We start from the raw sequence: 23,483 nt of genomic DNA on the forward strand, positions 1-23,483 counted from the left end.
AAATTCAGTGCACTGTAATACTGTGTATGTTGCTAAAAACCAGAAACACTGGATTCAATAAAAGCTTGCCATGTGGGTGTATTCAGACCACCATCTCAATCACTATGTATTTTTATTTTTATTGAGTGTTGCTAGATGTGAGGCTTACTGTGCCGTAACATGCCCGTACTTTAAAAAAAAAAAACCCAGTCCAATGATTTCTCATTAAGCAGTTTGTCATTTTATCTGTGAAATCAAATTCAACAGAAATAGCAGCAGCTACTCCTGTCTAATAGCAAATGCCTTATGGACGTGGAGTTCCAGATAAGCCAGGCCAGGGCATATTGATTTCTGTGGTTTCTGCAGAAAAGAGGATTATTTAGGGGAGAAATCTTTACATGTTCAGGGATACACATGGCTGAAGGAGTCTAACGAAACTGTGGATAATTCACAGTAGTCACAGTGCAATTGTATAAGAGTGTAATAAACAAAATTTCACAGTAGAGTCAATCTCTTATGTGTGTCTGACACTAGTTTTTAAAATGCTGGACACAACCCATCTGGATGCTCCCTGCACAGGTGCTGTTGAGCTGAATGGCAACTAAGAAACTGAGTGGCAAACTTTTATATTGTATGTTAGGTGTCAATATGATCTTATATTTTCAAAATGCCAGCCTGAAATAGCTACTAGTTACAGATAACCTAATTATTGGAGATTATGAGGACTAGGATGATCAAGAGCTGAACCAAAGCTGATCCTTGGTACAAATTGCTATGAACCATTGGGAAACACTTGAAATGGGTTCAATCAAATAATAATAATAATAATAATAATAATAATTATTATTATTATTCAGGTGCAAGGAAAAGCATTTTATAGAACTGCCCTGATGTAGCAAATCTTTAGAAAAGTAGGATATGTGAAATATAACTGGAGTGGAAAGGATAGGATGAAATAGGGAGAGCAGGTGTGAGTCAGAAAGGCAAAAAGAGGTATCTGCTACTGGAGAAATAATAGTTTAGTGAGGTAAAACCCTCGAGATTCCCACCATGCAATTCAGCATAGTGCCTCCAGATCCTTTAATCTGGCCTTGTGAGTAGAAAAGAATAAAGGGCTTGCTCTCCAGCTATGAATGAACTCTACATAACCCATTTGGTGTTTAATAAATTCCTGCAATGTACATCATTTCCAGCACATTCACTAACTTAACACAGTTTTGTCCTGCTGTGATGGGCATCTAAAGTGTTAATGTTTTAAAGAAATCATTGCTATTGCTATTGCTGCTGCTGGAGTCCAGCAAGCCATGAAATATTTAAAAAGTGAAGTTTTTGTTTCCCCTGGCTGCAGAGCACAGCCCTACAGCTTTAAATATTAAAACAACAACATTTGAAGCATTTGAAACAAGCACAAGAATTCACTGGCACTTGAATGCTCTCCCTCCACCCCCACCCATTGCTGCTACAGAAAACTAATCCTTTTATAATATAATCAAAAGGGAAGAAGACTACTTAGGAATGCAACTGGCCAGTGTGTTTTTTGCATTGAAGAAAGATGTCAAAGTGATACTCATCTAAAATGTGCTCAGAATAGCAGCATTCTTACACTCATACCGCTGCAGTTGATGTAGCCACGCATATTTTGCCAAAAAAAGTGGACACAGTTTTGGAATAAATGTGCATGTTAGCTGATACATATAGATGCAAATTTACAAATAATAATTATTATTTGTTCGATTTATATATACCACCCTTTGTCAAAAGATTCCAGGGCAGTGTACAACACATTTTACAGAACATCAGTAATAAAAACATAATGAAAAGCATAATAACAGACAGCATAATAAAATAATCATAATAACAGTACCCCCCCCCCTCAACACGTCATAGATTATTTAATGGCCAAAGGCCTGGGTAAAGAGGAATGTTTTTGCCTGGTGCCTAAACACATGTAATGATGGGACCAGGTGAGCCTCTCTGGGGAAAGCAATAATTTAAATAGAAAGCCACAACATCCTAGTGGGAAAGACTGTGGACAGGTGACTTGTACATCTTCTCAGTCTGCTATTTGTGGTCAGTGGATGATAAAGCTATCAATGGTTACTAGTCACGGTGGCTGTGTTCTGCCTCCACTCTCAGAAGCAGTATGCCTTTGAACACCAGTTTCTGGGAATCACAGGTGAGGAGAGTCCTGCTGCACTCAGCTCCTACTTGCGGGCTTCCCATAGGCATCTGGTTGGCCATGGTAGGCCTTTGGGCTGATCCAGCAGGGATCTTTTTCTGTTAACTGTTGACAGAAAGCTCCCCAAACCCTGCTGCTCCTTATGGATCTTTACCTTTAAGCCAGACTTAAGGACTGGACAGCCCTTCAAACAGAAGACTGTAGGATAGCAGCAAACATTGTTTGCCTGCTGCTGTCTCTCCCAGTTCCACAAAGAGTTCTGCCCTGAGCAGGGCTAGAAGAGGGGGAAAGGGCCTACTGAATGGAAGCAAGATGGCATCCCATTCAAGCACTGGCTAGTCTACATCCAGTGTGAGATTTTCAGGTAATCACTTGTGCTGATGTCGTTCGATTGTGTTGAATAACTTAACTATCTCCTTTCTTAAGAACACAGAAAGGTGTCTTATAAGGAGTCAGACTACTGGTCCATCTAGCTCAGTGATGTCTACAGTAAAGGGCAGTGGCTCTCCAGGATTTCAGTCAGAGGGTTTCTCCCAGCCCTACCTGGAGATGCTGGGGATTGAACCTGTACCCTTCTGCATGAAAGGCAGATGCTCTGTCCTTGCTACATCCTACATTGGTCTATATCTGTTACTACCACTTTCACTTTTCTCCCACCCTCAAAGCCCAATTGAAGTCAACTGTTGCAGAGATCACTGGAGCTCCATCTTTGCTAAAACCCAGTTACCAACAACCCATGATTATGGTATTCTCTGCAGCCAGAATGGACTCACCTTCACAACTTTTTACTCTTCTTTTTCACATTAGCTGTTCCATTTTGATGACTGCGTCCTGTTTCATCCCATGCTAACATGACAGTGCTACAGTCTATCTGTTATGGACGTGGTTCAGAAATGCCTTTTCTATTTTGCAGACCTACATTCTCCCCTTGATAAGAGACATGTCTTAAAATACAGGGGCATCTGGCAACCTTACACTGGCATTTTTTTCCAGCTTAAAAAAAAAGCATAACTCAAATTTGATTTTCTCTGTGGTTTGCATAGCTCTGAGCTAAGACACTTTGCACACATTCTGCTGATGAAATTTCTAAGCACTGCTGAATTATGAAGAATCTCTTTTCTTCTCTTACCCACCCCCCTGTTCATGTGCACGTGCACACCAGTCAAGAACACATTTTGGAATTGAAGGATATGAAAGCACAGTCAGTTTGGGAATATTATTAGCCAGACCTCATTAATTAAATAAGACTAATGATTTATTCATAAATCTAGGACAATGAGAGGACAATGCAGTGCATTTACATTAGAGATGAGCACATACTTTGAGGAAGAATAAAAGGCTTTGAGCCATAAACATTGAAATCCTTGTTTCTAACACTTGAATGTATTGTATGGGCCATTTCCCTGCCTTATTTTATATCTCAAATGAGGAAATTGTTCCGGTAAGGAGTATGAATGGCTGTTTCTGACCCTCTGGTGTATATATAAACCTCTTAAAGAATTGCCTCCTTCTCACTTTTCATTTTTACTTGGAAAATAATTCTTAAAAACATTTAATCAAAATCAAATACAGATCCAAGAAACAAAAGACGGAACAGTATCAATATTAGGATTTCAGATATAAGCAAGCTGTCACTGGGAGTTTAATCTTAGCCAAGACTTAACTCCAGAACCCACTTATGGACTCAGCCTGAAACATGGAAGTCCAAAACCCAATATTATGATATATGTATTTCTTGCCAAAGATGATAAGCAACCTATCACTTACTAACATATGTTTCTAGGCCCTGCTATTCCTAGTATACATAATTAATATTTGGAATGGAATCAAACTATTCTATGCCAGTTCCCATTATCAGGGAAAATATGATCACCCTGTGGGTAGGTTTATGTACCAATAGGAAGGCAAAATATGATTACTTTTCAGTGAGGTTTATGTGAGAAGTGCTTTGAGTCTATGCACCACTAGATTTGACAAAGGATACTCTGTCCCTGTATGATGCCCATTACAAGCCAAAGAGGGACTCAATTCATCCTAAGGTCATTGGATTGGCCCAGGCACCCTATCAATGTCATCACTTTGCATCAGTAAAACAGCATAGCAAGGGATTTTACAGTGTTATTTGAGCCAAGTATTTGAGCATCTGAATTTGGTGGCAAGCCTTCCAGGCATGCTAAAAACCCAGGCATCTCTTCATACAAAAGAGAAGATGTGCAGTGTTATATAATAATTTAATGCACAACTACCCGTTTGTACTTACAAGAGATTAAATGTGTCTCCCACATGGCCAAAAAAAAAAAAAAGTAATATATGTGACTAGGAGGAGAAAGCAAGTTTCTTTCACTGCTGTCCTAGAACCATTGGCAAGACATCAAATATATTGAGCCTTACTCTTCAGGGTATGGGAAAGGACTCTGGTGCAGCAGAAACAAAGCCTTGTCCCTACCTGCATTTGAGCTCCTGTAGTTCCAAAAGCGAAAAGTTGGGGAAAGCCTAGGGTTGTGTTGAGGGAGGACCAGGAAATAGGCTTGGATCCAATGCCTTCTCAGCTGTCTGACACACACTCCAAACCAGGGAGAGTGTTTTGCCATTGGAGTCAATGTCTCCGGTGAATGCACTTGCCATTGTTTCTAATGCGGGAAAACTGCTAAGATGAAGAAATGCAAGAATGTTCCTCCATCTTCTGCCCTGCTGGTTCCAGCCAGTATTCAGCTTGGATTTGGCTGCTAGGCAGCCCTTGCTTTCACTAACGCTATCGCCCCCTTGTTCCCAATCTTTACTCACCCATTCTTCCCTGACACGGAGACGCACACACCCTTTTGTGGATCGCCTCAGCAGGTCCACTCTGATCTTTGTTATCTGATTGGTGCATCTATCTGGATTCAGAAACAGGAGGGGGAAATGGGTTGGCTTTATAACCCATTTTAAGCAAATATCTGTTCAGAAGGGTGTACAGAATAAATGGAGTGGACTGTAATTTCATAAGCTCTCTGGATAGAGCACATTCTAAATCCCAGCACAAATCTCTATTAATTATTTCTAATCCATGTAATTATGTTCAGCTCATATCTGATTTTCAAAAATTATTTTGAGCAACAAACTGCAAGCTGCCCTGCTTATGTAATTTCTTATCAGGCAATATCCAAAGAACATTTAAAAAGACAGATGAGGAACTTCTTTAAAGTAATGGAGGAAGATAAGAGTATGTTTATATATGATCAACAAAAAAGTTTTTGTGTGGGTGTGAACAAATGAATGAATATTTATGTGTGATGTATTATAGGTTGCTTGGAAACCTTTTGGTTAACAAGAGATTAACAAGTCTAATAATGGTAAAATAATAGTAATGTGTGAAAATGTGTTGTGTGGGTGTTAGGTGTTCATGTGTATGAATGGGTGTGAGTTTGGGGTGCTCCTTTGCACTGTCTCAATACACTGCTTGCATGTGGTTCCTGGAAGGTCAACCTACGACCCTCAGCCTGAAAACAGTGCCCCACCCTTGATGTAAGACTAAAATATGCATGCCTAAAGCTACCACCATTTTATTGATTCTGCTCTTATGCCTTTAACAGCAGTCAGGCACATACAAATTAAGCAGGTGGCACTTTTAATGGCATGGAGATTAGCCGTACCATCCAGCATTTTACGAATAAAAACAGGGCATGATAATATCCCAATTTCCTTACCTAGGATCATGTCCCCAAGTGTCACCCCAACAAACTGATGAAGGCTCTTTTCTCTGTGCTGTTTTTGTAAGGCTGAACAGAAAGTTGTGCGAGTTTACCTCAAAAGGTTTGACGCCGATCCCATTCCCCACCTATTCCAGTTGCTGATAGGATGGTCAGGTGCAAAAGAGGACAGGACCCCTGAGGAAATGTGAGGTAAAAATGTAATCACTAAATAATAAAAGCTCATATGCCAAAATCATTATCTAGCATTGTACATAGAGATACCATTCTGAGACTTGGCTAATGTATGTTTCTCCCACTTCATCATGGCCTTACAACAATCCTGCGAGGTAGGTTAAGCCAAAAGACAGAGGGTGGCTTAAGGTCACCCATTGAGCTCCTTAGCGGAGTGAAAATTACCCCACTGTACTTTGGCCACCTCATGAGAAGAGAAGACTCCCTGGAAAAGACCCTGATGTTGGGAAAGATGGAGGGCACAAGGAGAAGGGGACAACAGAGGACGAGATGGTTGGACAGTGTTCTCGAAGCCACAAACATGAGTCTGACCAAACTGCGGGAGGCAGTGGAAGATAGGAGTGCCTGGCGTGCTCTGGTCCATGGGGTCACGAAGAGTCGGACACGACTAAACGACTAAACGACAACAGCAATAAACACAATGATTTAGACCTCAGGACTCCCATCCTCTTTATATTATATAAAGAGGCACTTATACCACATCCACTAAATAATAAAAGCTCATTATGTTATATATAGAGATGTTACTACAAAGATAGCATCCCGAGGCCTGGCTGAGGGGCTCTTGGATGTGGTATAAGTGCTGTCCCACCACCAGAGAGGGAGGCCTGCTGGAAAGAGATGGCACTTTCACTGCCAGAAGTACCATGGCATGTCCACAAAAAAACTTGAATTTAGAATATCGGTGGGTATGAGGTTTTGAGCTTACCTTATTGTTATGAGGCAGATAAGGGTTGGTACATGTGTTTTTTTCTTTCCAGTCAAACATGTCTGCAGAGCTCTACAGTCCCCAGGCTGCCTGTGCTTCCTCTTCTGAGAGGTTACCTCATGCTGGCCACCATAAATTTAAAGTCCTACCACTTTAAACACTCAAAGTTACCCGCAAAGAATTCTGGCAGCTGTTGTTTGTTAAGGGTGCTGAGAGGTGTGAGGAGACTCCAATTCCTCTCCCAGACCTGCCGTTGGCAGAGTGGTTTAACAATCAATCCTTTCTTCTCAGGGAACTCTTGAGAATTCGAGCTCTGCGAGGGAACAGAGACCTCGAGTCCTGACAACTCTCAGCGCCCTTAAAAAACTACAGCTTCCATAATTCTTTGGGAGAAGCCATGACTGTTTAAAGTAGTATCACAGTACTTTAAATGTATGGTGTGAATGTGGCCTAAGTTTCCCCTTGAGCTTTACCTGTAGCATAGGCAACCCAGGAAGCCTAAAGAGTGCAGACCACTGCTGGTGAGGTGATTTGTATAATGAAATAACAGACATTCAAACAAAAACCCTCAGCCACTTCAAAAGGTGAGCGCACAACAAAAATTCCACCCTTGAAAATTTCACTGAATTTTTCACTGATTAATTTTGCATGCCGTTTTGTTTATTCGTGAGGTTCATTCATTTAATTTCAGCAATTTATATGCCATTTAATCACTGAAGCCTGGAAGTGGTAAATATAAGAATCACAAAAATGCATATACTGGATGAAATCAGTTGCAATTAATTATGAAAACAGAAAATTGATGGATAATGGCGGGGGTGGGGAAAATTGTTTTGACACAAAACTACACCCAGCCAAGCAAGCCCTGGAGCTGGTATGGCTAACTGGTTCCTATTCACTGCAATGTGAGGGGAAATAAGGGGGAAAGGCAAAGAGGGGAAGGAAAAGTCACGCTACGCATCTCAAGTAGGTCAGAATGGGTTTATGATGTGGTATTCCAGTGAATCTCCCTTACACACACACCACTACCACCATCACAGGATTTTTAGCAATATTAATAAATATTGCTAAAAAGGTTACAATCTCTCTGCCTATCCATAATTACCCTACTAGTCATATACCCCTCCCCCTCCAACAGTGGGACCCTTTGCTCCTGCTTGATAGAAAATATAAGACAAAGAGTCCAGCAAAGAACCCTAAAGCCTTTATTTTTAGGCCTGTGGTTGATAAGGAGACTAAAGCAACTTAGGCGGGGAAAACAATGTCAACAGTTCACACAAAGTTTCTTTTCATGTTTAGGAAAAGCCAAGCAAGACTGAAACTATATAACTATGATGGGATTTTTTAAAAGAAGAAATGCACAATAAAGGCAGCCACAACCTATACCTGACACATGGAAGGTCATTTCTAGGAGGTTTTAACGTATTGGAACTTGAAAACACACACACACACACACACACACACACACACACACACAGAGAGAGAGAGAGGCTATATTCATTCTTGCCCAAAGGCAGAGGATGGCATAGTTGCTTGGGGACTGCAATAGTAATTGCTCCTAAGAGGGAAAAGAAAACGTTCCCAATTGCCTTGAAAAGAAAGAAACATCTGAAGGACTCTTCAGGGCCATTCCAAGTTCAACTGAATGAAACCTTTAGCAAAGTGATGCTTTTATCCGAGAGTATTGCTGCAATCAACAGAAATGGACCTAGACGGAGACAAGCCAGGAGGAGAGACCGAGAGATGGCTATTGTGATGGGCATATCAGAACTGGGAGGGGAGGGGAATCAGCAAAAAACTTAAAAGAAAAGTAAAAGTAAAACACCAGGCAGTGAGTGTCTTCTCAGTTGTTCAGCATTTCTGCGCATACACTACTAGACAACAGAGGAGAAAAGTGTAACACACCATTTATTCATTCATTCTGTGGAACTGGGCTATACTGGTTATTTTGCTACATTGTTGGCTAATGTAATTGAAGTACACATAACAGAAACAGAAAGGGGAAATAAGACTTCTTCAGGGACCCATTAATTTCTTAAGGATAAAGTGTTTGAAGGTTCAAAGGCTTTGTTGAAGCTTATTTTAAATTTAAAATTTTCACTGCCAGGGGATTGATTACTATTCTTGCTTTAGCTTTATCAAACAATAAGTTGATCCCTGTCCTTTCAAAATTTTATGGTACTGCTCTTAGTATATTCAGCTAATTCTTTGTTTTATTTTTTAAAGGGAGGGCTAACTTCTTATAATTATTTCAAGGACAGAATTTATTTATTTATTTATTTATAAAATCCCTCTAAACTCTCAAGTTCTAAAAGCTGAGAAGCAATAAGGGTTCCTTCACATGGGGTAGATTCAATACATAGTATATTTGTGCATAGCTTTCCCTCTCTGGTACTAATTGGACTTGGACTACTGCAACACACTCTACGTGGGGCTACCTTTGAAGGTGACCCGGAAACTGCAATTAATCCAGAATGCGGCAGCTAGACTGGTGACTGGGAGTGGCCACCGGGACCACATAACACCAGTTCTGAGAGATCTGCATTGGCTCCCAGTACGTTTCCGAGCACAATTCAAAGTGTTGGTGCTGACCTTTAAAGCCCTAAATGGCCTCGATCCTGTATACCTGAAGGAGCGTCTCCACCCCCATTGTTCAGCCCGGACACTGAGATCCAGCGCCGAAGGCCTTCTGGCGGTTCCCTCATTGCAAGAAGGAAGGTTACAGGGAACCAGACAGAGGGCCTTCTCGGTAGTGGCGCCCACCCTGTGGAACACCCACCCTTCAGATGTGAAGGAAATAAGTAGCTATCCTATTTTTAAAAGACATCTGAAGGCAGCCCTGTTCAGGGAAGTTTTTAATATTTAACGCTGTATTGTTTTTAATACTTGATTGGGAGCCGCCCAGAGTGGCTAGGAAAACTCAGCCAGATGGGTGGGGTATAAATAATAAATTATTATTATTGTCAGATGCAGTGGCAGACCAAACACATCTAGATCATTTGTAATGTAATAATAATAAACTTTCCACTTGACAACCGGCAACTGAATATGTGAACTGACTCCAATGAATATATCGGGAGGGGTGGGGGGCTTCAGACATGCAAGTCATCACATGAAAAACATGATTGTGTGCACCCTGGCAGAACAAAATTTCTACCCCTTCCCTCCCACCAGTCATCATAGATTTCCAAGTGCTGCTATTTTCACACTTTTCAGTTTCAGTAAAGTCTTTTGAACATGTCCAGCAGGTTCCATATGCTCTAAGGCTTTCAGAGCAATCCCGCAAGTGTGCATATGGATGTTTTGCAGAAGAGGACAGTCCCATCCATTTCTATGGAGGAAGCAGCTCTTGTGACCTCCAGAGGAGCTCCATACCTGTATTTTGCATCTGCAGCAAGTTGTTAGATCAGGCAGCCTGATCTGAATAATCTTAACGGTGACACTTCTTTCATTATTGGCTAATTGCTTTCTACTTTATCACATCTTGTATAATATGGGGTTTAGCTGATAAAGTTAAGCACCAAGGTTCCGCCAGGTGAACATTAGGCATCTGCCATTAAAACGAATGAGAATGGAATGTGCTTAATCTTAGCTGGATTACACTCCGGTTAGTTATAGTTATATATGGTTAGTTATAGATATGCTCAAAAGGCTGTAATTCAGCCGTGTGATCCTATGCATGTCTATTCAGAAGGAAGGCCCACTGGGTTCAACAGGACCTACTCTCACATAGGAGTATACATGATGGCTGCTTAGAAGTTGGATCCAACCTGTCAGTTACACTTATGTCCCACTGAAATAAATGGGATTTAAGGGCAACTAAATTAGGTATGAAAATAATGAGAGCTTAAAAATCTAAAAGAATGTCTGCTTTGGAATTCCCCCCCCCCCCCGCCCCCGGGACTAAAAAACAACAAAAATCAGTGAGGTTCCAAGTATATCATTGAACCAATACAAACTTACCAAAAGGACAGCCAAATAGCTTAAGTGTGTGTGTGTGTGTGTGTAGTTTTGTACTATTTTGTTGTTGTTACATTAAACTATGCAGTTGTCATTTTCTAACATTTTAATGGCTTCTGGATAAATCTTCCTAACTCAATCGCCAAATGTTCCATTAAATAAATATGCATAGAATTTTCTGGCTAATCATCTGTCATCATGAGTTGAAGCCCACAGCTGCTAAGAAAGACATCTAATTGATGTTTCATCAGGCCTGGCTATTCTATTTACATAATTCTCTTACTGATCTTAATATAGATAGATAGATAGATATATAAAGAAGGATGCTAACGTAATGCCTCATTAAATGTAGAAAGCTAAAGAAACATTTCTAGTCACAGCTGGTGGCTGATGCATATTTTTCTTTTCTTAAAATGTGATGGATCTTTGTTTAAATACATATATAAAGATATGTACATCCATGCATGTATATTATGCCTATATCTATGTCTATAAAATATGGGCATGTGGTATTCAAATTGAGAGCTAAATAAACTAGCTCTTTAAATGAGCAAGAGAGATAAAACATGACCAAAAGAAATTCTAATCCATGGCTTTTTCCTTTGATTTTGTGCAGTGTTTTGATTAAAGAGAATGTCAGCTGCAGATAGAATTAAATCCATAGGAATTAATATGTTTTCCTAAAAAGCATATTAATTGCCTTTCTTTTTAAAACAGAACTCTAATCACAAATTTGATAATACACCTTGTTAGTGCTCCATATGCAAATGTGTTTTAAAACAGTATTTATAGATTTTGGATTTGGGAGGTTCTCCTTAAGATCGGGAGAGATTGTTGAAAGTTTCAGTTTATCTGTAAAATTGTACTGCTAGTACTACAGCAAATATAACGGCAGTAGGAGTTAAGACTTGGGAAGTTGTTGTTTTTTATTTCAACCCCACCAATTAGAATTGGTTTTTGTAAACCACACTACCAGTATCAGTGCTGCTTAGGATATCTGTTTCCTGAGTATCAAGAATGTGCTACAAGAGGGATGGGAAACCTGTGACTCTCAAGATGCTGTTTCAACTCCAACTTCCATCAGCCACAGACAGCATGGATAATGGTTAGGACTACAACTTCCTCATCCCTGCCAGCTGTGGTTCATAGTGGGAGGGGGAAGCTGCACTGCGTTCACTGGGACAGGAATGGGGCAGTGCAAAGTAGGGGGAGCTATGGGTTGGAGAAACACCTTCCAGTGATGCCTTGCCTCACCTCATCCCTGTTCTGATGAGCACAGAATGTTATGTTGAGGTACACAAGACCACTAAATGCCCTTCCTTGGTAACGGGCCCCATAGGTTTCAGTTAAATCTTCCTTGAAGTGGAGTATTCTTAGAACTGCAACCTGACACTAAAGTTATTACATGGAAGTCAGTTTCGTTGCAGTCAATGGAGATGGTGAACCATAGATCTAAGAAATGAGAAAAAATGTAAGTTGATAGGAGAATGGTACAGGGAGCCCAAAAAGACATGTATTACCATAGCAATGTGGCAGAATGATTTAGTATTCTAAACATGATGAAATCCTCTATTCAGTGCTCTCTTCAGTGAGGAAACATCCTCAAGGTCATATTTCATGCATATTGCATGCATTTAGTATGCATTGTCTGATGAAATTCAGGATTTTTGTAGGCTGATGAACCCACACATTTTTTGTTTTACTTTTAACCTGTGGTTCATTTCACAGATGTTGAGATATTTCCCTGCCTAGCTTCCCCCATCACACACTATCTATCTCAAAAATTAACCAGCATTCACAAATGAAAGTTTTTGAAGGAGGGGAATATTTATAGGGAGGTTATGTGCTAAGCAATTGCTGCCCACGCTTTCCAGTGCATTTACCCATCAGTTGCCTTACTGTAAAAAGTCGGATCTGAGGTGGTGAAGGGCGAAAGCAGGTTTTTTGCACAAAAGCACCAAATCAACTTCTATTACATAACGTGAATTTGCTGGTGATTGAATTTCACTTGAAAATAGCCCATAATCTGGAAGTGCCCCTTGTCTCTTAGGTGAGTACTCCTTAGGAAACCACATTTGGTCCTGGGCATCCAGTTTCTGATTCTTCCTATTTATAGAACAGAAATTGTAGGGCTGATAATAATCTCTGATTCACGTCTTCCCCATGTCCAGGGTTCACAGAAGTAGTAGGGGAAAGGTCGGCTCTTAACTTTTTGCTGTTCCAAGCAATATGCAGTTAGCTAAGGCACAGCTTCCCTTTGATTCAAAATGGATTTTCAAACACTGTAAGCCTCGATTATGTATGAGCATATATGAATATATTGATTTCTGATAACTGATTATATGAATAGCATAGGGTTAGCCCTTCTTCCTTGCCTCAGTTTCAAAGCAGGGATAAAAAGGAACATAAATAAGAACATGAGGAGAACACTGTTGGAACAAACCAAAGGCCCATCTAGCTCAGCATCCTGATCTTAGAAGGGTCAACCAGATGCTGATGGGGAGCCTGCAAACCGGACCTGAGTGCAACAGAACTCCCCCCCCCCCACTTGTGTTCCCCTTGTATACAAAAGCATCTTGCATCTGACAGTGGAAGAAGTGCAGTCATGATGCCCAGTAGCCTTAGGAAGTGGGATTCTACAATGCCTGAAAAGAAGTGAGATGGTTGTAGATTAATCTGAAAACAAGCAGGGTGGTATCCCTCCCCACTACGATAACTGGTTTAAGCATATTAGCTCTGTGCTGGATGACAGAATATACAATTTACAGTATATGGGAGTTTCATTCTCCTGTACAATTGGCACCAGATGAAGACCTTATATTTCCTCAGATCTTTAATGTTTTAGCAGCTATATATTTTTGGTGCTAATCTTGCACTAATTTATTTCCCTCTTTCTTATTTATATGGGGTTATTGTTTTTTATTTCATACTGCTTGTGCATCTGTTGGTTTTTAGATTATGTGTGTTTAGCTGATGTTTAGTATTATATGTAGTTATATGTTGTTTGTGAACCGTAAGGGTTTTATACACATATACAACTTTTCATTGAAGTCATTGATAGCACTTTCTATTTCTCAACTGCAGGGAGCCTCAATGAGACCCAACCTACTGATTCATTTTTGGGGTAGCAAATACCTCATGTAATCTTATCACTTCCTTTCACAGTGGGAATCCATTTATATTTCCCATTGCTTAGAAACTCTGGCATCCATTTTTGGCCTCACGTAAGCATTAAATAGAGAAGGTACCACGTAAACATCTTAGCCACTTAGAACAGCACGTGGATAAGTTTGGTGCTTCAGGGGGCGGCAAGATTTATTCTTTCTCTGCGCAAAGCATTTGGGGCTTCTGCGCTGTCCTTCAAGATTACTTTTCCATTCTGTGGGAAATTATGACATATTCAGTTCCTCCAGGTTGGTTGTTCAGGACGTTTGGGCCATGAAAGAATATCCATGTCAATCTATTAGCCCTCCTCTGGATACCCCCTATTGGGTCAACTTCAAAATGCCCAGCATGCTTCAGCTAGGAAACCAGTCCTTTAAGGTACAGGTGTCACACAGGTAGATTTGTACAACTACTCAGAGAACTGGCCTCCTTGTGATCTCAGCTACCAAAGGAAAACTTGAATAAGCCCTTTTATGCAACCATATTGCACTATTCCTCCAAAATTTTCAAAGCTACTGGATGGGGGGAGACCGTTGCTCTCATTTAACATAGATAAAATGGAAGAAAAAAATGATTTATGCTTTGGGGTTTCCCAGATGTTGTGATATTGAGTACTGTAAAATTCAGGAAAAAAGCAACAAATTGTTCAACAAATAACTCTAGAGCGAAGAAGATCAAGCTTATCAGACTTTACAAAATGATTTAATGTCAGGGTTAGGCAGACATCAGAAACATGCCATTAAGCTAAGCACTGATTATTCACTGATGTAAGAGCTTGCATTTAATGTCAATGAAAGGAAACTGAAAATGTTGATGGTCTCCCTTAATATCCTGCTCCTTGTTTTATAAAATGATGCAAGCCCACTGTTTTAATTCATTAAGTGTAATGCAGAAACAAAACCACACCATGCCATATTAAAGTAATTAATGAATTATTCAGTTCTGTCTTAGGACTTCATGAGTTAATACACACAAAGCCTCTGACCCCCTATAACACGGAGGTTTTAGTGATTAAAGAGTCATCTTGGCATAAATAGGTCAAGAAGAAGAAAAAACTCTGGAGCTTCTTTCCCCATCTAAACTATTTTCCTTAATTATAAAATGCTAGCAAAAGGAAGCAACGCAGACTCCTGAAACCCTATAAACTGCATATAGTCAGGCTCAGCATTCTTGGGATTTTCCAGATGTTGTCATGTTCAGAATTGTACAGTCAGCAGCACCCATTGCGTATTAACAACCAAGGGGTGAATCTTTAAGAGGGGGAGAAAAACTCTGAATAATTTAAAATGCCTGAGAAAGAACAAGAAAAGCGAACTCAGTTTGCCTGATATTGAAGGCAGCAAATTCTTATATATTTCCTCCCAGTTGTCAAGGGTAGAATTATTATTAATTAAATTTCTATTCTGTCCTTCTTCCCAAAAGAGCCTAGGGCAGCAAACACCAAAGTGGTAAAATAACACTATTAAAAGTAAAATAAAAACATATTTAAAACAACTAATAACAATTTAAAGCATCTAAAGACAATTAAAATTATCAAGAGCATCATGCTGGTCTTCTTAAAATAGGGCATGCCAGGGCTTAATGTGGAACACTGCAGTTGTCCTTAATCAACACAATGCTGTATGTGAAATCAGTACCTGAAGCTAAACTAGCCTTTCTTCTCTTACTGCAATGAAACCAGATCTCATGTTTCTCTCTTGTTGGATGTCTACTAAAAGCTGAATTTCTACAATCAATCCAGGGCAGAGCTGCTTCTTCTTCTTCTTCCTCTTCCAGCCCCATGGTAATTTAACAAGAACCACAGGAGAATCGGATGAATCATTTAGTCCAATTCTGGGCTCTCGTACAGGCTAACTTATATGTTAAATATTCTATATCTCTGTTCAGGGCTTTTTTCAGCTGGAACTTACTGGAAATCAGTTCTGGTACCTCTTAGGTCGGCACCATGGCCATTCTAAGAGAACGAGGTAGGGGTTCATGGTGAGCTCTGGCACATCTCTTTCTATAAAACTAGCACTCTCTCTGTTGTTCTTTAAATGTTACACTTCCATGCATATTAAGAAATGGAATGGCAGCACATTCCTTAAATTGTGAGGTTCAGGATGTCACAAGTTTGCCACAAACTCTCTTTTCCAGGGATAGCATAACTAGATATTATGTGCCATAATGATGGTTTTTCAGAAAGTTTACATGTCAGGAAGGATAGGAATATAAGCTGCTGCGAGACCACTGGTCTATCTTTTACCTCAGTATTGCCAACACTGACTGGCAGTGCCACTCCAGGGTTGCAGAAAGGAGTCTCCCAGCCCTAGCTGGAGATGTAAGAGAGTGAACCTGAGATCTTTTGCATGCGAAGCCCAGGCTTTACTACTGAGCAATCCAACACTATTACTGGATGCTTAGGTGTGCTTTGGTATGTTCCCGCTCCAGACAGCTAAAGCCCCTGTTTGACATAGAACTTGGCCACTGCACTTTATGCACTGCTAACTTCCGGATTGGATTATTGCAACATGCTTTTATGTGGGGCTGCCCCTGAATATGACGTCAATTGAAACAAAATGCAATTGCTACAAAAGGCAAAGACCAAATAACTGGCCAGGGTTCTATTTAGAACTCACGAAACCTGTTCTAAAACAGCTATACTGGTTGCTAGTTTGTTTCCACACCCAATTCAAGGTGCTCACATTAGTGTTTAAAGCCCTAAACAACTTAGGCCCCAAATATCTGCAAGATTGCTTCCATCCCTACAAACCCTGGGTGAAGTGTACCTAAGAAACCATAGAATCGTAGAGTTGGGACTTTATCAAGTTCAACCCCTTGCAATGCAAGAATCTTTTGCCCAACATGGGACTTGAACCCACAACCCTGAGATTAAGAGTCTTATGTGGCACTATTCTCGTACTCTTAATAAAAGTTGTAGATATATGCTTCCTTTGGAAGCAAGCAAGAACAGATCTCTAACTTTATGGACACTTTAAAGGCAGATAGCATAGGATTTTCTTTTGCATTTTATTAAACTTGCACAACTATGGCTTATGTGTTAAGGTAAGTTATCTTAAGAATTCATTGAAGTTTCCTGTTCTTTCTTCCGCCCTCCAGCAGCCACTGTGCTCTCTCCTACATTGGTCAGAAAAGTCCCCCAAACTTCTGGAGAGGCTTGGTTGGGGGGACGTTGTAGTGGGTTTGAAGGGGAAGAGGGGCCTGGAAACTTTCCTTCTGTGAACTTCCTTAACTTATCGTAAGCCTACATCTAGTGGTTTATATTGACAAATTCACATGTCATTACACTGACTTCTAGATGAAAATCTGAATATATATATATATATATATATATATATATATATTGGGGGGGATTCTTTGTCCATCACAGTACTCATTTACAGGCACGTCACTTTTCACAAACAGAATGTATCAAATAATCCAGCGAGTCATTACTCTCTTATTCTCTTTCACGATACATTTCATTTGAGGCAAGATAATTGCACTTTCTACTCTTCTCATTAGTAAGCCTCTGCTGATGTTGGCTATTGAATTAATGAGAACAGGTGGCATTTGGTTTTCTTTTTCTTTCTCTTCACCACCCACCCCTTGAGCCTTTCTGAGTGTGTGTGTGTGTGTGTGAGAGAGAGAGAGAGAGAGAGAGAGTCAGTCTACCATTGCTTTGTTAATGGATAATCAGCTCAATTAGTAGAGACTTGACAGGTGCTATGCATGGCTAAATCACCTCCATTTCTTGTAATGAGCAGAAACACACTGTATCTCAGACGTACAAATTATATTACCAACACAAAACTAAAGTGAACAGAGTTTAAAGTGCATGATGGGTGGTGGTATATATGTACATACACACACACACACACACACACACACACACACACTGTTTTTCCAAGGCCCTACATAGTCAACACCACAGTTTAAATTAAGCTGTGTACAGTGTAAATGTCAAACATAAACTCCTCACTTCACTGATACTGTAAATATTGTAACCAGAGAAGGCCCTAGTTCAGTGAAAGAGCACATGCTGTGCATGTTCACCATCTAAGATTCATTCCTTGGCATCTATGGCAGAAAGGATGTCACATATTAAGGGCAGGAAATGAGGCCTTTGAGAGCAATTGCCATTCAAGGCAGCATTTGGCTGGGTGGATCTACTTGTCGAGCTGGATTGACAGTCTATAACAGGTGTCCCCAAACTAAGGCCTGTGGGCCAGATAAGGCCCGAGGGACTTGTTTATCCAGCCCATGGCGACCCCCGCTGCCTGCTGCCACCACCTGCTCTTACCGGCGCTGCACTGCGCGGCTTTCCACTTTCGGGCGGGGGGGGGGAACTGGAACTAGCTTGTGCGCATGCACAAACGTTATTTGCGCATGAGCAAGCATTATTTCCTGTGCACATCCAGGTCCGAGGAGGCCCATGCACATGCACACAAGCTATTTCCAGTGCTCCTCTGACCCGGAAATAGCGTGTGTGCACGCGTATGGGCACGCGCTCCCCCGTCCTCCAGCCCGCTGTGCGATCGGCGCTGGAGACACTGGCCTGAGATGCGGTAAGTTTACTGACCCCTGGTCTATAAGGCAGCTTTGTAAAAAGGTAAAGGTAAAGGTACCCCTGCCCGTACGGGCCAGTCTTGACAGACTCTGGGGTTGTGCGCCCATCTCACTTAAGAGGCCAGGGGCCAGCGCTGTCCGGAGACACTTCCGGGTCACGTGGCCAGCGTGACATCGCTGCTCTGGCGAGCCAGAGCCGCACACGGAAACGCCATTTACCTTCCCGCTGGTAAGCGGTCCCTATTTATCTACTTGCACCCGGAGGTGCTTTCGAACTGCTAGGTTGGCAGGCGCTGGGACCGAGCAGCGGGAGCGCACCCCACCGCAGGGATTCGAACCACCGACCTTTCGATCGGCAAGTCCTAGGTGCTGAGGCTTTAACCCACAGCGCCACCTGCGTCCCGGATAAGGCAGCTTTGTACATTCATATAAATAAGTCATCAACACAGTGCCCATGAACACCACATAATCCAAAGTCACCTCTCATGGACCCACATGGCCCTTGACCCCTATCAGTCAAGTGAAGTGTTTGCCTCCAGCAACCTATCTTCTGTAATTTCCCAGAGCTATCTTCTGTAATTTCCCAGAACTTACACCAGAGGTGAGCAGCAGAAGGCAAAAACTGGAAAAAGAAGAATCTGCAGCCACCTGGATGGAGAATGAGGAAAAGAGAGAAAGACTCCACCAGTACCTAGGAAATGGGGGAAAGCAGTGGAAAGTGAGCAATGGGTTGGTGAATGTAACCCATTCATGAACTTCACCAGTTTGCATTCTCAATTTCATCTGTGAAATGGGTATTTTGTTGTACATTGTGAGGGCAAATATTTGGCATTAGGGGCTCAGGTCCAACCTCTGTCTTTTACTCAGTTCCTTGGGGCAAATTATTTATCCTTTATTACTAGCTAGGCTCCCACGGCAGCAGTTTTGTGATGCTGCCCACAAAACTTATCAAATTTCCAAACAAAGCTACAGGCCCCAAAGGGTTAGTATAAATATTACTAACATTATTCTATCAATATACTAAGCAGAAATAAAGCAGACTCCTTCTGGTTTTATTTTTCTGAAGTTATATTCATATGGAGTGATATGAGGGAAATTGTTCCTTGGACTTTGATTAATTGCATTTTAATAATGTGCCTTTCCTGTCTTAACTGATGAACTTCTGGGCTAAGTAGTACAGATGCCTGCAGGAACATCCTGAGAAAACTAGGGGACAGGTAAGTGGGGGGAGTCAGCGAGCTAGTTCTGACTCACTTCCCAAGGTATGGTTGCATTCCACCTTCTGCAAGTGGGCAAGTTATAGCATGAGACCCTGCAGGATAAGCCAGTCTACAGAACTGAGCTCTGTAGTTGGACTTGCCTGGTAAAATATTTTTGGAGCTCTCCAACAGTTCTGTGACATAAAAGCTCACAGTACATTTCAAAGTATCTTTCCCAGATGGGTAAAATGCTAATATAACATATAACAATAAGTACTTCGGCCTGATAATTGGTACCTTGATCCTATACAAAGGCACAAAGAAGAATACAGTCTTGCTCTTGTGAGACAAGGCTATATGACAGGGATGGGAAACCTGTGTCATTGTCACCCCATCCCCCCAATGCTCTTGGACACCTATTCCCATTAGGTAGCATGACCAATGCTCAGGGATGACGGGAGTTGGAGTCAACAACATTTGAGGGCCAATATTAGTGACACCTGTGCTAGGTGGTTGTGATTATTAGGTCCAGAGGACCCTAGGTTAACTGGAGGGCCACAAGTTAGCTGACTCTGGCCTACAGGGAGAGAGTCGGGCAGATAATAAATGCTACTCCATTTGCTCACTAGTCATTTGCTTGCATGCTTGGAGGGAGCAGGTTAACGTGCAGCACTAGCAAAGGGAAGATGTCCAAAGGCTTGAAGTTAATAGTGGCCCACTATTTGGCATTTGCACAGTGATGCTGGTCATGAAGCTGATCATGCCAACATTTAGCTCTAATATACCACAAGTGTTGACATTCCATGATTATGTCATAAGAGCCCTTGATCAGTCTTGGCCTAGATTTTGAACAGCTACTTCATGATTACACATCAAATGTGTAAGACAGTTTTTCTCTTTGTTTGATAGCTCAGTAGATTGATAGCTCAGTAGTACCCCAATGGGCCAACACTCACTCATTCATCTCAGTAACTCCTCCCAATTTGGGAGAAAGGAAGGATATAAATACATTTACTAATAAAAATAATTTTTCATACTGTTAAAGCTGTAACACATCACATCTTTCTCTTTCAGAACTGAAATCTCCAAAAGGTCTCTTCATATTAGCTTTGGGGTGCTTGCAACACTTTTGGGGGGCGGTATCATTTTATTAACTGCTATCCCTACCAAGTTGATATGCGTGTGTGCGCGCGCACATATAACAAATCTACATATATGTTTTGTGTTCTTTAACATAAAGTCTTGTCTACAGGACACATACCAATTTGGAAGAATTACACATTTAATCAGGCAATGAAACACATGTTGTTTATTGAAGACTGAGGTGGGTTATGATAATTCACCACACACAGAGAGAGAAAGCACTTTGGTAACACTACTATTTCAGCCAGAAAGCCCAAAGGTGAAATTCTAGCACTTTCATACACCCGACCATCAAGTCATCTAAGCAATTACTCAGTTAAAGGAAATGATGTGTAGATACTGTAGGTTGATAAAGTTAAAAGGTGGTTCATTAAAAAATATTTTTCTCCTCCAAGAATTAATCTGCATTTTGAAGTAACTCGAACACAAAGAACAGGAAGAAAGAAGGGACATATGGGTTTTTTTATCATATCATTTCAAGTTTGATTAAGTTACAGGAAAAAGTAAATGGCATTAGAATATAAAGGAAGCTAATCTATAAAGGAAGTGGGGGGGAAGGTTAAAGAAGTCAACAGTAATTAAATGGTGATTGAAGCTGAAAGAAAATTGATCTGTGTTAGCTGAAGGCCGTTCTTCCCTTTTGGGATGTTATGCATGGGTGAAGAGGGGAAAGAAAGGTTTCTGCTGTTTTGATATGGAAATACATGTCACATCATCTTAGCTTGTGGCACTGTGACTCAGGGCTGCCATGGATTTCTGGTACACTGCTCCTAGTGTCCTATGCATGCTTGGGGGGCATTGTGTGAAGATGAGTTGCTTGAACAAAGACCTGTGAGGTCAAAAGTCATGGGAGCTTGGGAGCTTTGTATGCTGTTTTGTCTCAAGCGTGGGTGAAAAAGAATCACTCTAAACTAGCAGACGGGATAAGAGCAAATCTAACAGATATCTGTCTTGAAACTATGAAACACATACAGCACTAATACAGGGGGTAAAGGTTCCTTTGTTGGTATTTTGTGGTGTCTGCAAGAATACTGGCATGATAAACTCTAGAACAATCCAGTTGTTTTCCCAAACACACTGAAGGTATTTGATCCATTATGACTAAAATACAGCGGTGCCTCGCAAGACGTTCCGCGAGTCTCTTCGTCTAGCGGTTTTTTCGTCTTGCGAAGCAAGCCCATTGACGGATTAGCGGATTAGCGCTATTAGCGGTTTAGCGGCTTTTAGCAGCTTTTAGCGGCTTATCGGTTTAGCGGATAAGCGGCTTAGCGGCTTAGAAAAGGGGGGGGAGGGAAAAAACCCCGCAGGAACCCGCAAGACATTTCCGTCTTGCGAAGCAAGCCCATAGGAAATTTGTTTTGCGAAGCACCTCCAAAACGGAAAACTCTTTCGTCTAGCGAGTTTTCCATCTTGCGAGGCATTCGTCTTGCGGGGCACCACTGTAGTTAGATGATTTCATTCCAAGTAAGAGTTTGGAGCACATCTGAAGAGATGTTAGGATAGAGCAGACACTAACTAAAAAACATGCTTTTAAATTATCTACCTCCATCTCATACATGTCCTTCGGGAATTGATACAAGATAATCAGAAGAGCCTTGCTAGATCATATCAAAGGGTCTCTTGTGTACAGTGATCAGTCAGTGGACAAGTCTTGAGAACCACAGGTAGAAGGATACTCACCAAAGAGGGCTTCCAATCCCTTCCTCCTCTCTCCCATTAAAGCCAACTCCTGAAGAGCTTCTAAACAGCGTGGCACGAAGCAACGAGAGGTTGCTGAAGGAAAGAGAAATTAACCAAAATCAGGTGAGGGCACCTTGCAGGTGTATAAGCCCTACTCAGCAAAGGGGTATCTGTCTGATTTTGGTCAATTTGCCCTCCCCTGATAACCCAGTGCCCCAGTCCACACCATGCATCATCTCATAATGGCAAGGAGGCTCTTTTGAGCCTCCAGACAGACTTTTTGGTGCACACAGGGAGCAGTAGAAAAAGGAGGGGAAATGAAAGTCCTCTGCCTTGAGTTTCCTTGTGCTTATGGCTCTTGGGACAAAAGACAAAAGCCACTATTTTCCCCGGCCCTTTGAACCACCACCAACCTTCACAGTTGGCTACAGCAGTACTGCAGATGCTTGTCCTTCCCTTTTTACCAGTGACACCAGTATTCCAAACTGTTTACTATGAAGTGGTCTCCTGAAGGTCTTATATAAATGGCAGAAACCCAGGAAATTATTGGCAAAATTTGAGAGTATGGGAGCAGGGATGTGAAATATTGTTTATGCAGCTATGAACTGGGCTGCCTTGAAGCAATTTAGTTTTGTTTGCCAGTGCAGGGGCACAATAGAATAAAACAAAACACTGTTGTCATTCCCTCGAATGCATGGATTCAAATAGCCTGCTCAGTGCTTTCACAGTTGCACTAAGTCAGTGCAGCCTGCCATCATCAATGGTTCATGCTAGCATAATAATAATAATGGGAACTTTGCTCTTCTCACTCCCCAGGATCCATCCAGAAAATGCTCTCCTACGGTAAGTGCCTTTTGGAGACCAATTGGGATCTAAAGAACCGTTTCATTCTTGAAAGAATTATTTTCATTCACAGTGAAACACTCTTGAATTTTACAGATCATCACCAAAAGTGGGGTGGGTGAGGTTTTTTTTTTTTTTTTAAATAGTTGGTGAAA

The 23,483-nt window shown here is 41.2% G+C and overlaps 1 long non-coding RNA gene across 5 annotated transcripts in view; it reads right to left on the reverse strand.

Moving 5' to 3' along the window:
• The window catches only part of LOC307200051, a 162,419-nt gene that overhangs the window by 112,201 nt on the left and 26,735 nt on the right, over nt 1–23,483 (reverse strand). Inside the window, exons 5-6 of one of the 5 annotated variants that reach the window (XR_013832300.1) lie at nt 5,943–6,024; nt 4,996–5,030 (exon numbers count right to left, since the gene is read on the reverse strand). The exons of the other annotated variants lie outside the window; for them this stretch is intronic. This is a non-coding gene — a long non-coding RNA (uncharacterized lncRNA). Of the gene's footprint in view, nt 1–4,995; nt 5,031–5,942; nt 6,025–23,483 lie in introns of those variants that run through there. 5 annotated transcript variants of the gene reach the window in all.

Source organism: Podarcis cretensis (genome assembly GCF_951804945.1).
Source record: "Podarcis cretensis genome assembly, chromosome: 12".
Lineage (NCBI taxonomy): Eukaryota > Metazoa > Chordata > Lepidosauria > Squamata > Lacertidae > Podarcis > Podarcis cretensis.